This window comes from Pinus tabuliformis, chromosome X, assembly GCF_031772625.1.
Source record: "Pinus tabuliformis cultivar Carrire ecotype Pingquan chromosome X, CPIR1, whole genome shotgun sequence".
Taxonomy (NCBI): domain Eukaryota; kingdom Viridiplantae; phylum Streptophyta; class Pinopsida; order Pinales; family Pinaceae; genus Pinus; species Pinus tabuliformis.
The window spans coordinates 98,109,674-98,125,951 of record NC_142308.1 but is presented as its reverse complement, the minus strand read 5'-3'; the positions used below and the strand labels follow the sequence as shown (position 1 = coordinate 98,125,951).

The 16,278-nt window shown below is 34.4% G+C and overlaps 1 pseudogene; it reads left to right on the top strand.

The window, feature by feature from the left end:
• Positions 1-8,662: 8,662 nt before the first annotated feature.
• On the top strand, positions 8,663-9,311 carry LOC149138584 (GTP-binding nuclear protein Ran-2 pseudogene; annotated as a pseudogene).
• Positions 9,312-16,278: the final 6,967 nt, after the last annotated feature.

The following is a 16,278-nucleotide window of genomic DNA, read 5'->3' as shown; positions in this document are numbered from 1 at the left end:
TTCCAATTCTTCAGGTGAAATTATTGGATAATCATATTCCTCATGAGAATTTGCAGCAGAAGTTGATCCTTAATCCATTGCAAGCACTTGACCTAACATAGGGAACCATCAGCTACCCCTCCCAAGTTGCACCTCAACATTGAAATTTTATTTTCCAGTAGACATTCATTTGATCCATTAGATCATTTCTTCCACTATGACAGTCCAACAACACCCCTGCCAGTATATGCTTGACAATCAATCTCATATTTACTGCTACCTTATAAACACTCTTAAATCTTTTGTCTCCACTATAAAAGAGGAAGAACCAGAAAGGGCCTTCTTGGTCCTCTTCACAACCCACAATATGTTTAGCTTCTCTCTTGTGCTTACACTCTAGTCTTCTCACAGCTTCAGAATGGTGAATCTTAAACATAGTCTCATGATGCCCATTTAGGGAAGCATAATTCACCCTTTGTTTGAATCAAATTACCCCCCTAGCATTCCCTTTACCTTTAAATGCAGGCATATATTTTCCTTCTGGATGACTGTTAAGCTTCCCACCTCTATTTCGCCTCCCTCTCCTACCCTCATGAACCCAATAAGTTGAATTTAACCAATCTCAATGTATCTAAGATAAATAATCCATCCAACTAGGTAGATTGAGTTGAGACCCTTTTAGAAACTAAATCCATCCCTCAACAATGATATATCCCTCCCTAACAACATCATCATGCTCTATTCGAGATCTATCATTCCCATTATCACTATAAATTTCCAAGTCCTTCACTTACATATTTGGTAACATCATCATTCAGACCACTTATACTTTGTTGTGTTGTTTCTTGCGTTATGATTTCCTTTAATGGAAATATCTCCCTAGTAGGCACGAGTAACTAAATTCAAGTTCTTATTAAACTCTTGCGTTAACATACTTAATTTTCATTTTGACCTGTTCAGTTTCAAATTCTTGTGTGGTTGGTTTACTGGTTAACTACTAGCATTCACCAAGTGGTTATTGATGATCATAGTTAGTCTAGAGTGAACTTTGGACTTTGCCTTGAAAACCAAGCCCCAAGAATAAGCACTTGTCATGGAACATTTCAGAGCCCATACTAGTGGAAGGCCAATTATGCAGTGGGACTTTAGTCAAACTCAGTGATCATCTAGTTAATTGGTCAATCAACCCAAATATCTAGTGCATGGAGAATTCGAGTTACCCAAATATGGTGGAGATTCCAAGGTAATGTAACATCAATTGTAGACTAGCCTTGAGTGTACAGGTGTTAGATACTTTCCCCCTTTTCTTGCTTATTCATTCATTGCAAAACACTATACCGATAGTTCTAAGAATCTTGTGGATACGATCACCACAATAAAGGTATATTTTAATTTATATGAGACAAGAATTGTATATTTACCTTTGGTACACTCCAAAAATATTTTGATGCACCTTTGTGACCTTTATGACTTTATGACCTTAATTCCCATCCCATGTTCATCCATGTGGATGCACTTTATGATGTTCTATGGCAACCTAATGTCCTTGTCAACTTCCTCTCATCTTCCTTGTCATGTTTTCAGGACTTGTGTATCCAACAAGAAATTTGGGAGATGAATGTCATCAAGGTAGAAAATCAAGGGGGTTTCAAGTCATTTATTTAGGGTTCCCACTAGCATAGTCCCACCATATGATCCACCCAATCTCTAAATTGGGGTCTACTACTATTTCAATTAATTATTATATGATCATGGTGGGCCATAATTCCAAGTTAAATATTATGACTCTTCATATGATATTATTGGAGATACTTGAGGAGACATCTTTTTGGCTAAAGGGTTAAGGGAGAATTTTGACTTCAATATCGACCCATCGACCATATCCTCAACATATCTAACCAATAGTCAAGAAGACAACTGATGCGAAGCATGGGCATCCTCTCTTGCCCATGTTGTTCAACATATATATCAATCTATGAATGCCTCTACACTCCACCAACTGTGCATCAATAAAATTTTGGGTTTCCCCACTGTCCTCCAAGATGGATACATGTTGTCCCTGCATTGTGCCTTTGATTGCAGAGTGGCCAATAATCATAGTTTATTGTGGACGATTGTGATCGTACATAACATACATGGTCCAATTCATTTGTTTGGTGCCCAATGTTTGTGAATCATTGTATTGCATCATGGTAGCATATATTGCCTTTTTTAAGGAAAAAATATATTGAAAATAAATTAAGTTATGTCTCATGCAAATGTTCAATATTATTGTGTTGTGAGATCTTTGCATATTATATGTATCATATATATATAATCACTTATCTCAAGCCTAATTTAAGAAATAAAGGAAGAGGTGCAAGCCGTTGCCATAAGGACTCCCACCAACTCCTCTTCTCATAGAAAATTTTCAAATGTTAGCCCATAAATAAAACACATGCCCTTGTTTCTCTAGTTTGGAAACCTTTGGATGTTTTTGAAAATGAAATCCTCCCAACCACTACTTTAACCATCTATTGGATGCCTTTGATTGGTATATGTAAATTATTTTGATTGATTCCTAGAGAGGTGTGAAATCTAATTTTGCATGACATGATACAAACACCAAATTTAACCTGTGGTAGCCAAAATTTTAGCCTTACAACTCTCTCATCCAATATTAGATACTTCACTAATTATTCAATGGGTAATCTACTTAACAATATATTAAATATTAGAAGCATTCATATTAATATAAAAAATAAGAATAGTATTTAATATTAAGTTATAATGCAGGTAACTGCCAAGTTGACATATTCTCTGCCTTGTAAAGTGAATAGTCAGCTTGACTTAATGTCCGATGTTAGTTTTAAAACAATTAAGATAAAATTGTTTAAGAGAACTCACATAGATCTATAAGTGCTGAGATGATAAATATGATGCAAAAATTTACTCAAAAGTTCACATTGTAAAAGAGCTTTTCACTTATAGTAATATGACCCCATTCCTCCCTTGATACATCCAAGGTTAGTATATTTGTCCCAATATAATAAATGTGTTTCTCTTTTATATTATTAAATTAGGTTGCTTCCATAATCATATGCTTATTGTTAAGGGGAGATTGTCTTTAAGTAAGTGTTTTCATAAGTAGTGTGATAGAAGTAACAATGGGAAACCATATCTATATAGTTTTTTATACATGTGAAAAAGTAATCCCTAATTTACTTATGTTCATGTTAGTGAAAATCTATTTTTTATAGTGGTAGCTCAATTATTTTTCATGTCAGTATGAGTAGTGGTACCTTGTGGTCATTGTATTATGTTTAGTAGATATAGTAATAAATGGTGTAATTTAAAATTTTTAATTTATACTACATTTACATCACAATGTGATACTCTATAATTGTACCAAAACTAAGCAATGAAGACATGACAAGTAACTAGATGTATTCAACAAAATTTTAATGCTTATCATTGTGTCTTTGAATAATAATTATAGTGCTAGCTAAATTGGGTAGTATTGACTTACTTTTACGATTCACATAGATATCATCGTAACTCGTTGGTTTTGATACTTGATTATTTGAAAATAAATGCTAGTTAAATTAGGTAGTATTGACTTAGTTTTCCAATGCTAGTTAAATTATTAACTCTGTTAATGCTACCTTATAAGTATATTTTCTGTTATAATTTGCCTGGAATTTTGTAGTGATTTTGTTAGAATCATAAATTTGAGGAGTGCATTTTTTACAATCTAACTATTCTCAAGCTTTTCAGGGTACCGGAATTATATATATTCAAAAAAATTAGTTTAAACAGATTTGATCACAGTTTTTTCCCATCTGACAAATAGAAAACACCATATGTTTTATATTTATACGAGAAATTATATAACATTAATTCATGAATTTTCAGGCAAAGTTAAGCGCCCCACCCAACGTTGCACGGCAATGTCCACTAAAAATTAGAGAACATGTGTACACAGCCAAATTGTAGGATTCCAGTGGCTCGCAGCGATGGATAAAGTTGTTTGAGTGAAAATGGATGTTGAAGCACAACATGAGAACTCTGCTGCTCTGTGCGAGGCCTTATGCCTTGAACCATCTCTCGGCGCATGGCTTTGAATGCGAAATATCTCTCTGCATTTGATTTATGGCTATGACCCATGTCTTTGCGCGTGGCATTCCCTATATCCAGCTGATCCTACGCGTGTCTTTTATTTTTCAGGTAAGATGTCTTCATGAATCATAACATCATTTTGGTCTTAGTCTACCATTAATGTTTCCTGTCTAGACGAGTGGATCTCAGTTTTTATCCTTGTAGCTGCACGTGGCCATCTTTAGTCTGGCGTATGGCCTTTCCCTTTCTGTTCTGCCTAGCAAGTGGTATGATTCTAAATTGGTTAGATATTTTTTGGTGCTTCACATACTAGTTATGCCCTGACAATTGCGGGACTTTCTCACATTTTCATTTCATTCATTGATCTTTCACCTTTTTGCTTACTCGCATCCATGACCATAGATTTGAGTCTCCATGATTATAGATGCCTGCCAGTTTTAATCCTCTTCTCATCATCCTGAGCGGGTTTCTTTTCTCGTCCATGTTTAGCATGGACTGAACCTTTTCTTTCTGTCTTACTCTTTGGAGTATATCAGGAGAAAGTATGGTTCTGGTCATCTTAATTCTGCTTCGGATGGGTATTTGATAACCTTATTTCCCCATTTAAGTGAGTATCAGTCTTATTTCGGTTCTGAGATTTCCTGTTGAAGAGGAGCATTCTTCGTTGGGTCTGGATTTGCAGGCGGTATTGATGGTTCAGGCTTCTCTTTTTTGCAATGAAGGCCTCGCGCGGAGCACAGAGGTATGGTATCAGTTCTCCTTCCTGTATCTGATGAGTTGTGCTACTATATTTCAGTTTTTTCCATATCCTTTCTATGGTTTTTTAGTTTCAATCTAAGTGCTTCCTTACTCCTTGAAATTGATATGGTAAAGCTAAAATGCTTTTTGCTCAGTTAGAATTACTATTGCAGAGTTCTTACCTGATATTTAAGGAAGTCTTTGTTTCAAAATTCCCATGCACAATATTTACAAACCATTTCATTATTTCCCGGCCATGCACTGATGCTCGCTGTAGAATAGGGAATTCTTGGTGTATATGCTATAGCTGTATATGCTGCTATCCTGATTGTTCCTGATTTCCATGATACTATGGTATTTGTTTTTAGCATATTTCCTGCTACAGTCTAAGGCTTTTCCATTTTCGTTTCACTTGGACAGCTCTTAGGTTCAGGGTTCTAGATGGGTCCTTAGGTTTGCAGGTCTCCTGGTTTTTCTGGGGTTAATTTCCGGTAAGGTTTCGGTTTTCCGACTCCTTGCTCTAGAATTCTCTGGAATGGTATGGACTCGAGTTTTCATGTTTTGGTACTCGTGACACATGGGTTGGCATGTTCTGGATGACTTTCTTAACCATCATTTTAGCTATGACATGATCTCTTTCATCAGCTAATTTTAAATTTTTAATTAGCTCTATCGGTTTTTATACCCTCACACATATATATATCTCATCAGTGAGTAAGGTTGTATGTACTTCCCTGAAAATATTCAACTTTAAAAAATTTCCACTTAACCAAATCTGATAGGATTTTCTCACTACCATTTCCATATCTATCCGTATATGTGTGTCATTCTTTTTTTGGACGAGCTGTCTCCAGTACTTTCTTTGTCCCTCTATGTAGTACATATGGAAATCCCATCTGATGTGTCTACCTAATCATCCTTGGTGCGGGCTATTATAGAGGCAGAGAAAGCCTTTGGTAGTGGATCATTATGTAAAGATTGGTAATCTGAGGTGGAAAACACAATTATACCTCCTGTCCATATGACACGGAATAAGGAAGGTGGTGGGGATGATTTCCAGCGATGTAAAAAATATCAGTAGCCCATGAAGACCACTCCTCCACCCTCTGCATGCAAGTCTGTGGTTATGTGGAAGCTGTTTTGAATAGTACACCTTAACGATTATTCATTCTAATACTTGCTCCTCCACTTTTCGTCTATTGCTTGTCATATTCATACTTGACTCTATGTATCGGACAACAATACTAAAATCACCACCTTTTATTATACATACCAGAGGATCGTGACGTGTAATTCGAACACAACAGCAATTGCAACAGAGCATTTTGAGTATATGAGGGGAGTAATGGAGAGGCTTGTGATTGAGGCAGTGAGTACATGTTTCATGGCAATCACAATGGTGGTGGCGTTAAACGCTATCATAGGTGAAGCAGAAGAGAGATAAAGCCTGTATCCTTTGTATTCGAGGACTCTTTGTCAGATTCTGGAAACAACAATCACCTGCCACAGAGTCTAGCCAAGTCCAATTATCCATGGTATGGCATTGATTATGGTAACAGAATGCCTACCAGTAGATACACCAATGGTCGAACCATTTGTGATATATTTGGTATTTATTACATCCCCATTCCACAATTCAACTTGTTTCACCTTGTGAATATTTATTTGTATATTGGGCATTTTGGAGGTATTGATTTGATTGGGTGTTGCCAATATTGCAGCTGAGAAGACAAGTTTGCCAATTCTGGTGCCGATCCTGGATCCATCCACTGATGACAACATCGTGTTGATACAAGGTGTCAACTATGCTTTGGGTGGCGGAGGCATTCTACACGAAACATGATATCTTTTTGTAATAACTACTCAACATTACTCGCTCCTCTGGTTTTTTTTTTTGGTTAATTTCATTTTCTCACCTATTGATTGTATTCTCACGTAGATTCAACGACTCTGTTTGTTGAGCCAAATAGAGTTGTTTCAAGGGACCAAGATGTCCATTTCCAATAAAACCGGGCATGCCAAAGCGGAGAAATTCTTTAGTGAATCCAGCTATTTAATGTCCATCGGAAGAAACGACTACATCAACAATTATTTGCTCCCTGTGGAGGTTGATTCCTGGCAATATGCTCACGATGATTTCATAGACTATCTTATTTCAACATTGCGCCAACAAATCACGTTGATTTTTCCTGAAGCTTAAATTTGAGACTATTTTTTGGATATATGTTGTGCCCAAGTTTACTAATGTTCTTGATGTTCTAGGTTTCGAGTAGTGGTCTCATTACTCATCATGCACTCAAGTAAAGGGGCTCATGCTTTACATGAGTCTGTGATGAAGGGGCTCATATTTTACTTGAGTCTCTGATAAAGGGTGGCGAGACCATTAGAAAATCAATAAACTAGTACACAATATATATTCAAAAACTTTTTATATCAGTATGTTTTACTTGAGTCTGTGATAAAGGGTGGTGACACCATTTGTAAATCAATAAATTGGCACACAATATATATCCAAAAACTTTTATATCATCATGTTTTAATTGAGTCCGTGACAAATGATAAAGGGTTGTGACACCATTAGAAAATCAATAAATTGGCACACAATATATATCCAAAAAAAAATGTATATCAGCATGTTTTACTTGAGTCTGTGATAAAGGGTGGTGACATCATTAGAAAATCAATAAACTAGCACACAATATATATCCAAAAACTTTTATATCAGCATGACCAGTGGCCGTGGAAATATACACTCACAAATCTATTATATGTCAATTGGCGTAGACACTACATCAATTAGGCGTACATAGATTGCTCTTCACAGGATTGGGAGCTATGGCCTCTTGCTGCAAATGTTCCCAAAGTAAGACATCCATGTGGATGAGCACACAATACAACCATACAGGAGCTCAGTGTTTATTCAGTCCATGATACTTGAATTGATGATTTGATGATTTGCAGGCTGTGGTGCTTTGTCAAGTTGAGAAAGCCAACGATGAAATGCTGACCCAACTTTATAGCTCAGTGAGGTAAGGTTTAATGACAAAATTTGGTTAAGGTACGTCAATAATTAGTTTGATTATTTTCCCATTTCTGCATTTTGCCAGACTAATTTTGATTTTCACTTGAAATCGGGCCTCTTGGGACTTTACGAAAGTAGTGTTTTTTGTCATCCTCTGCAGGTGTAGTAGACACCTGTTGATTGGAGCACTGTACATTTGAGCTTTGGGGGTGCCTTTTCAACTTTTTGTTTAAAAGGTCCTACATGGTTTTAAACTTGGATCGATGCCAAGAGAACTTTTGACTTATCAATTCTATTTTCCCGTGTTGATATGTATGTAGTGTGGGCTCAGTAGCAACACCTTTTAACCTCAATATCAATGACAATGGAGCAAATATGAGCCCTCTTTTGGTTCCTTTTTATCAGCACTCTGTTTTACTCGTTTATGCCTCTTTATTTTGAATTTTAATTTAATTTAATTTTGAATTTATAGACAGACTATGTTATTGGTTGTTTTGATCAATACTGGTTTTCTCTTCCTGCTTCTGTTGGCATTTTCCTCGTTGAACTGGCAAGGGTTCTGTATTTTTCCACTTATATTTATTTGAATTTTAATTTAGTTTAATTTTGAATTTATAGACAGACTCTATTATTGGTTGTTTTGATCAATACTGGTTTGCTTTTCATGTTTCTGTTTTCCTGATTGAATTGGCGAGGGTTCTGTGTTTTTCCAATTCTATTTATTTGTTTCCTTCTTATTTACTGATTGGGATTTTGTTTGTTACAGTATTCATGGGCAATGTGAAGTTATCATGTTTGATGTTACTGCATAATTGACTTACAAGAATGTCCCAACGTGGCACAAAGATCTTTGCAGGTATCTCTTTTTCAGAGGGGTTGGATCTCTAAGTAGAAATGAAGGTTCCTTAATTGTGTAGTGGCACAACCGCCTGAACCGATTAGCTAAATATCTTTGTGAATTTCACAGTGTGTGAGAACATTCCTATTGTTCTTTGTGGAAACAAGTTTGATGTGAAGAATAGGCAAGTGAAAGCTAAGCAAGTTACTTTTCATAGAAAGAAGAATCTTCAGTACTATGAGATATCTGCAAAAAGTAACTATAACATTGAGAAGCTATTCATGTACTTGGCATGGAAGTTCTCAGGGTGAGCCTTTGCTCCCTAATATGAATGTTATATTAAAAAATTTGCAATGATTCTATAATGGGTTATTTTTATAGGGATCCAAACCTTCATTTTGTGGAGTCACATGCTCTTGCTCCTCCTGAGGTTTAGATAGACCTTGCAACCCAGCAGCAGTAAGTAGAATGCTATTTTCTTATTATTTTTTGTTAACTTTTGTTGAGATAATTTGTTCCATTTCTAAAAGATTGAAACTTTGGCTTCCAATATTTTATGTTGTCAGGTACGAGGAAAACCTTGTAGCAGCTATGGCCCAACCCCTTCTAGATGATGATGATGATGCTTTTGAATAGCTTTGTTAAGATTCTTTTGCATATTTAGGGATTGGAGGATTCAATTAGTTTTGTATCATTGGAGTTTGCTATTGAGTTTCGACATTTAATTTTGATTTGTATTCGGGGCTTAGAATAGCATTATCGCATCTCTCTATATGTGATTTGGGTACTGTGCAGATGTTTTTATCGGTGGAGTTGGCTAAGCTATCTTAGTTCAACTCCATTACAGAGCTATTTTTATATGCTAAGACAATTTTTTCCGTCATATACTCTTGCACATTTTGCACAAGAACTTTTTGTACTCTTCAAATATTTCAAGAATGATCAAGTGCCTTTCATTGTGTACTATTGGGGGAATACTAGTTGCGATGATTGTTGCTTGTAATATATTATGGCTTGTAAAAACTTTCTCTGAAAATTCTAGCTATGTCTGAGGTTTTATTTTAACTCTGAAATTGGTTTACACAAAGCTTATACAATGAACAGTTTACCTGCTAGACTATTAGAATAAATGATATTCTAAAGTAAGCACTAATACCTTGTATATGGGCCAAATCCTCCATTTGCAATATTGTTTTCATCTGGACACTTTTTGTTGCAGTTGTCAATGTTTCCGTGGTAAAAACTATTGGTTGACCCTACGTAATAAGCGATTCTTCCTTGGTTAAAATCAAAATAATTCACAGGCTACATAAGAAACATCACAAGCTTTTGATAAGTTGTCAGTTAAAGAATATTTGTGATGAGTCTGTTTAGAGTATTAATTTTCAACAATGATCAAAAATATTTTGAAAAAGAAGTTAAAATAACTAGGTAGGCATAAAAACATTCCATTATAGACCGTTCAAGTGAAAGAATACTCACTCTATAATACTATGTAATCCAGTTCTAGATATCATACTCAATCTATAATACTGCATAATCCAGTTGAGCGATGAAGCTATATTTTTGATAACATGACTAAAGCATAAAACTAACCCATACCTGCCACCAACGAAATTCCTACAATCTTGTACAATTGATAACCGTGGCTATAAAGCCTGCCTGGGTATTCTTGTGGGTATTTTGTCTGTCAAACACATAAAGGTATCGCCATTTAATTAATTGGGTTCTCAATTTATTTCTGCATAAAGATTTGCATTGTCTAAATCTAAAGTCATTTCCATTCAATAGTCTATAGATTCTTCTTTAACTGTAGTAATACTGGGAGATGGAACACTTATCAAATCTAAGGTAGCATCTTAAATCCAAACTTCTGACTCCCATTTGAAGTAGTAAAACTTGGGCGTAAATTTAGTAATGAATTGAATACCCTCTTGCTAAACAAAGGTAATATTGATAACCCATATGCACTTGTTTCTATCAAACAAGAATTTTTGTGGTGGTTTCTCTCATACATGAGTACTATTTGTGAACTTTTAATGTGAAACCACTTTGAAAGAACATTCCAAATGATTTTTTTTATTTTTATTTTTAAATAATTTTTTATGTTGTCTCTAGAGAGACAATAGTTTCAATTATGACTTTTTTTATTTATTTTTAAATATTTTTTTATAGTGTCTCTAGAGAGACAATAGTTTGAATTATGGACATATAGTCTCTATAGAGACAATATGTTTTTAATATCAGCTATTGTCTCTAAAAAGACAAAAATGTAATTGTCTCTAAAGAGACACAAATGAAGTTGTCTCTAGAGATACAAATGAAATTGTCTCTAGAGAGACAAATCAAATTGTCTCTTAATAGACAATAATTCTTGTCTTTATAGAGACAATAATAATATGTGTTCTATATGGTCTTTATAGAGACAAATTTTTGAGACATTATATTTTGAGACACCCGCTTAGAGACAATAATTAAGACAATACACAAGTTTCTTTTTGTCTTAAGTTAAGACAATTGACTCAAATATTGTCTTAGATATTGTCTTAAAACCCCCCTACATGTAGTAGTGACATACTTCACATTTGTCAAAGTAATACGAGCTCCATGCTCCCTCTGAAAAGAAACTGTGCCCAGACCCGCAACACTATACTTTTCATCATTATCCATTGCTATGAGTATCTTGAGGTCTTTCTCCTCCAAGGTATTAACATACTCTTATCGCCAATCATGTGGAATGAAGCTCCACTATCAAGAAAGCAACCACAACCCATCATCGATGAAACCATGCATGCGATGAGGGTAAAATCCAAATCGAACTGAGAGGCCAATGACTTACCTTCAGATCCTTCCTTGGATCACTTCTTGGATTTCTTCAATGGACAATTATTTGAACAATGACCCACCTCATGACAATTAAAGCATCGCACTTTAGATTTGTCAATATTCTTTCCTCCATGAGAAGAAATCGATTTGGGATGAGAATCCTTCTCCTTCCCTTTCTTTGCCTTACTCGCTAAGGCACAATTTTCTTCATCCTCCTTGGATGAAGAACTATCTTTGGTGCTTCTCACGATCTCCTCCTACATCAGATCTAACCACAGTCATTCCCAATCTGGCAGTTTCTCTTTTCCATTCACTGAGTCTTGGTAGCTATGCCAGCTCGTGGGAAGACCGAGGAGAGCAAGAAACACCATGTCATCATTGTCTATTGTGATTCCTACACTTCCAAGATCGTCCCTGCAGGTGGTAAGCTTGTTCAGATATGTAGAGATCGTGTCGCCCTTCTCACACTCGATTTTCTGAAGCTTGTCTTTTAGCACCAACTTCCTCTGATTATTTTTTTTCTAATATAGATCCTTTAATGTTTTCCACATTGAAAATGGTGTCTCCTTCCCACGAAGACTCGAGACAATGTGGTCTCGAACTCCCTCCAGAGAATCCTCCTCGCTCTAGCCACACATTTCTTCCATTCCACCAATTCTTGGGCATTAGCAGCTGATGGCTTGGGGACTTCTTGATCAATGAAGTCCTTCAACCCGTTGCCCTCTAATATCGCTTCCATGTGATCCTTCCACGTTATATAATTTGAGTTGCCATCAAAGGCATACTTGAGTCTCAAATCGTTAAACACCATTGGTGAAATTTGAGATGTGATAAGAATTTGATTTCTATAATCAGGAACTTCAAACTTCAAACTTCTCCCTTATTTGTATACTGTTCTTTGCTTTGATCACCTTTGCTCTGATACCATGTAGAAATTCTCACTGTAGATTAAACTGATTATGCAATGTACTAAAGAATAATACTTAATCTACTTCTACAATCAAACTTGCAGAAGCTTAATCAATTTTGAGCAAGATCAAACATAACACATATAACAGAGAAGAATATTCAATCACACATGAAACACAAAAGAATACTCTGGGGAAAGCCTCAGCTAAAAACCCCGCTATTTGTATTATCATACAAGTGGAAATATCTCAGGATTACACAAAGATTTAGCTCATAAGCTATCCATCTCTCAGTACAATCCCTCATTACTACTCATAGACAAAATAGACAACACATATGCCTCCCTTAAAATAACTGCGCAATCCTCAAGGAGATCATTCCTTCTACATGGATGAGTTTTTTATATAGGAAAATTCCTCCAACTGATAGTACACTGTCCCATCCTCTAATCTCAACTAGGTCTTTGACTGAACTGACATGCATGAGTTATTTATGAGAGAATATTCAGTTATCTAAAGTACACTAGTTACATGCATGCATGCATTAACTAACTGAACTCACAATCAATTCTACAAACTGTTGAAACTAATCTAACTGGACTTAACTCAGTTAAATGGGCTAACTAATTACAACTCAAAGTACAACTCATCCCGATCTCCTTAATTAAGGGGTAACTTCCTCAATCAAAGGGATAACTGTTGCATGTCTTCACATAGACTTCATGTTTCATTTTCTCCAACTAATTAACTCAAAATGAATTAATTAATTATTTTTCAAATAACTGCTAAGATCAAATTCAAGTTTTTGTTCTCAATTTTAGTTCAGGACCTAACTAAAATTGTAATGTATCTCGAAATGCTATTTATAGCAATGTTATTTTTAGCATTTTTATTTCATCATTCCTTCTTTCTATTTTCAACACTGGTACCTGAAATTCTATTTATAGCAATGCTATTTTTAGCATTTCTATTTATAGCATTTCGTGTTGCTATTTTCAACAAAAGTAATGTCCTTTTTACCCAAACTCGTTAAAAAAACAACTCACCTGAAAAGGTATCATATCAGATGATTTATCATTTTTTAGTCATATGGTATTGATAAGCCATGATAATGGTCTATCATATTGTAATTGAAAATAGATTTAGAAATTAAGAATCTTCATGATAAAATAAGATAATTGTGTTGATATTTATTAGAATTCATGCTTATTCCTTTTACGAAACATTTATTTATATAATTGTATTAACTATAAAAAGAATTAATATATAAATTAAACACACATACCTTTAAAAAAATAAAGTATATATCCATATAAATAAAAAAATTAATTAATTTATAATATAATGTTTTAAATTGGATAATATATTAAAATTAAATCTTATTTAAAACCACATGAACTATAATGATTTCCAAAAGAATTTGTTTTTTTAAGATAAGAAACCTTCTTTATAGTTTGACTTCTATATGATATATTAATTTTAAATTAATCTTATATTTCGAGTTCTATATGATATATTAATTTTAAATTACCTTATATTTTCATAAAATTATGGTTAAAAATGTAAAACGCTGTGATTATTATTTTGTGATGTATCGTTTCTTTGAGGTAGGAGGTCGTCTTTTTTATCTTGATTTCTATTTCTATTAAAATTAAAAAATCAATACTCACTATTAAATTGCTATCCAATTTGGACCACTTTATTTCTATGCAATTCTTGATACTTTATTTTGACATCTTACTGTTGAAAGATGGAATATTCTACGGTAATAATATTTTAGTTTTAACTACTTCAAACATTTCACTCCTCAAGTATATTTCCTCACATTTGATATAATTTGGTAGCCATATATATCTATGACATGGAAACATTTTTGTGATAGTAAATCAGTTTTCCAACATACTAGTGATGCATGTATCATGAACGTTTCCATATGGCCTTGTTATGATTGAGAATTTTGACCTTGCATTACTATTACTAATTATGGAAGGTGACATCCATTCATGATATTACTCCTAGTATTGTAACTTAAAAAAGTCTATAAATAACAAGTCTTACTTTGTTAAAGGATAGTTTCATCCTCGACAATGTAGTGGTCAAAGTTTCTTTCAATATATAAATAATTTCTTGAATGGTGATCTTCCTTGTACCTTCAATACTTATTTTAAATATTGTGTGGTTTCTTTCATCTTTTGGTGTTTAGGTCTCCTAGATTTTTGCCCCTCCCAAGATTTGGATCAGTTTTGGTTAAATTGTTTTCTTTAAATTAAATTTCTATGTCAATAGGTATGTTTATTTTGAAATAAGTATTTCTATATTTTAATATATTTATAAGGTGGATGTTAAGGATTTAATCTCCATAAAATATTCTAAAATATTTTTGATACTATACATAAATGAAAGATTGAGATTTACTTCGAATCTAGTTATGTATTTTTTGTACATTTAATTAAATTCATTGATTAAAGATCGATTACACACAACACAAAGTACACACTATGATATATTTATTGATCACAACTGTTACACATATATAGGACATAAATCTTTGACTTCCACACATCTAGATCATAACTACAACTCATACATAGGAAAAAACAACTTCTAGATTGACGCTTGGGAACTCTCAATGCCAAATCATGACAACACATGGAAGCATTACTTCCAATACTCTCCCTTAATGCTTACATGGAAAACATGGAAAACACATATTACAACAACAAGGATAATCTCTTTCTAACTAGTCTTCACCTGCACTCACATTCACTTTGGAATCTCACAAACACCGTTCTTTCACTACACTCACATCCACTTTGGAATCTCACAAACACCGCTCTTTCACTACCACATCTTCTAGCTATCACTTCACCTTCATTTAAAATGTAACCACCTCTAACCATCATTGATTAAATTTGCAAGATCATCAATATTAACACCTCATCTCATCAGGGCTCCCATGATAAGTGTCAAGTTATGAACTATCCTTTGGAACAACCATCATCTGTCAGATATTTTGCTTTCAGTTATTCATCAGTTCATAGGATGGGGGTCTAAATACTAAATTTGTTTAAAAAATGATCAAACCAATAGACCTTACTAACACACAAGAGTTGATGTTTTGGACACCAAGGCTTCCATTTTAAGAATCATAACCCATAAAAACACAAAAACCTACCAGATATATCACACACATATGATAACCATGGCACTTCAAAGCAAATCTTGGACCAAAATAGCTATGGCTGGCATCATATTATTCCTTGTCTTGTCCCACCACCATAACTGATCTTGGCAACCTCAATTAAAAGTATATGTAGTTATGGAATGCACACAAGGTGAATTTCACCATGGAGAATGACTCCAACCACGAATCCCCAGACAAACTGTCCTTCCGCTTCCCATCTTTTTCCCTTCCATAGTTGTTTTAATTGACTTATATATGACCGCCAAAGTTGTGAGTTTGAATCCCCTACGAAATCAATTACTTCTGCTATAGATACTGCTAGGATCTGCAACCAAACAAATGATATCAAATGAAAACAGCTTCCAAGATTTTCATGCCACCTCTTTTTCTAAGAGAAATGGATCAAATGTTCCACAACCTTATGACGCATAAAATTGCATTACTGCTTCTATTGGGAAAAAAACACATACCCTCCAATAGCTTTCCATGATGGTTTATGACTATGATGATGCAAATTCAATGATTCGATGGGGTTCCACCTCTAGAAAATGGTCTAGCTCCACTCCTTTGGAAAAATGACGTTTTTATTGAAAGAAAATTTCTTAACTTTGTAGGATCTTGATTGTTGAAGAATATTGATGGATCTCACACATGTAACACACTTCGTCTTACTATGTCGACTAAA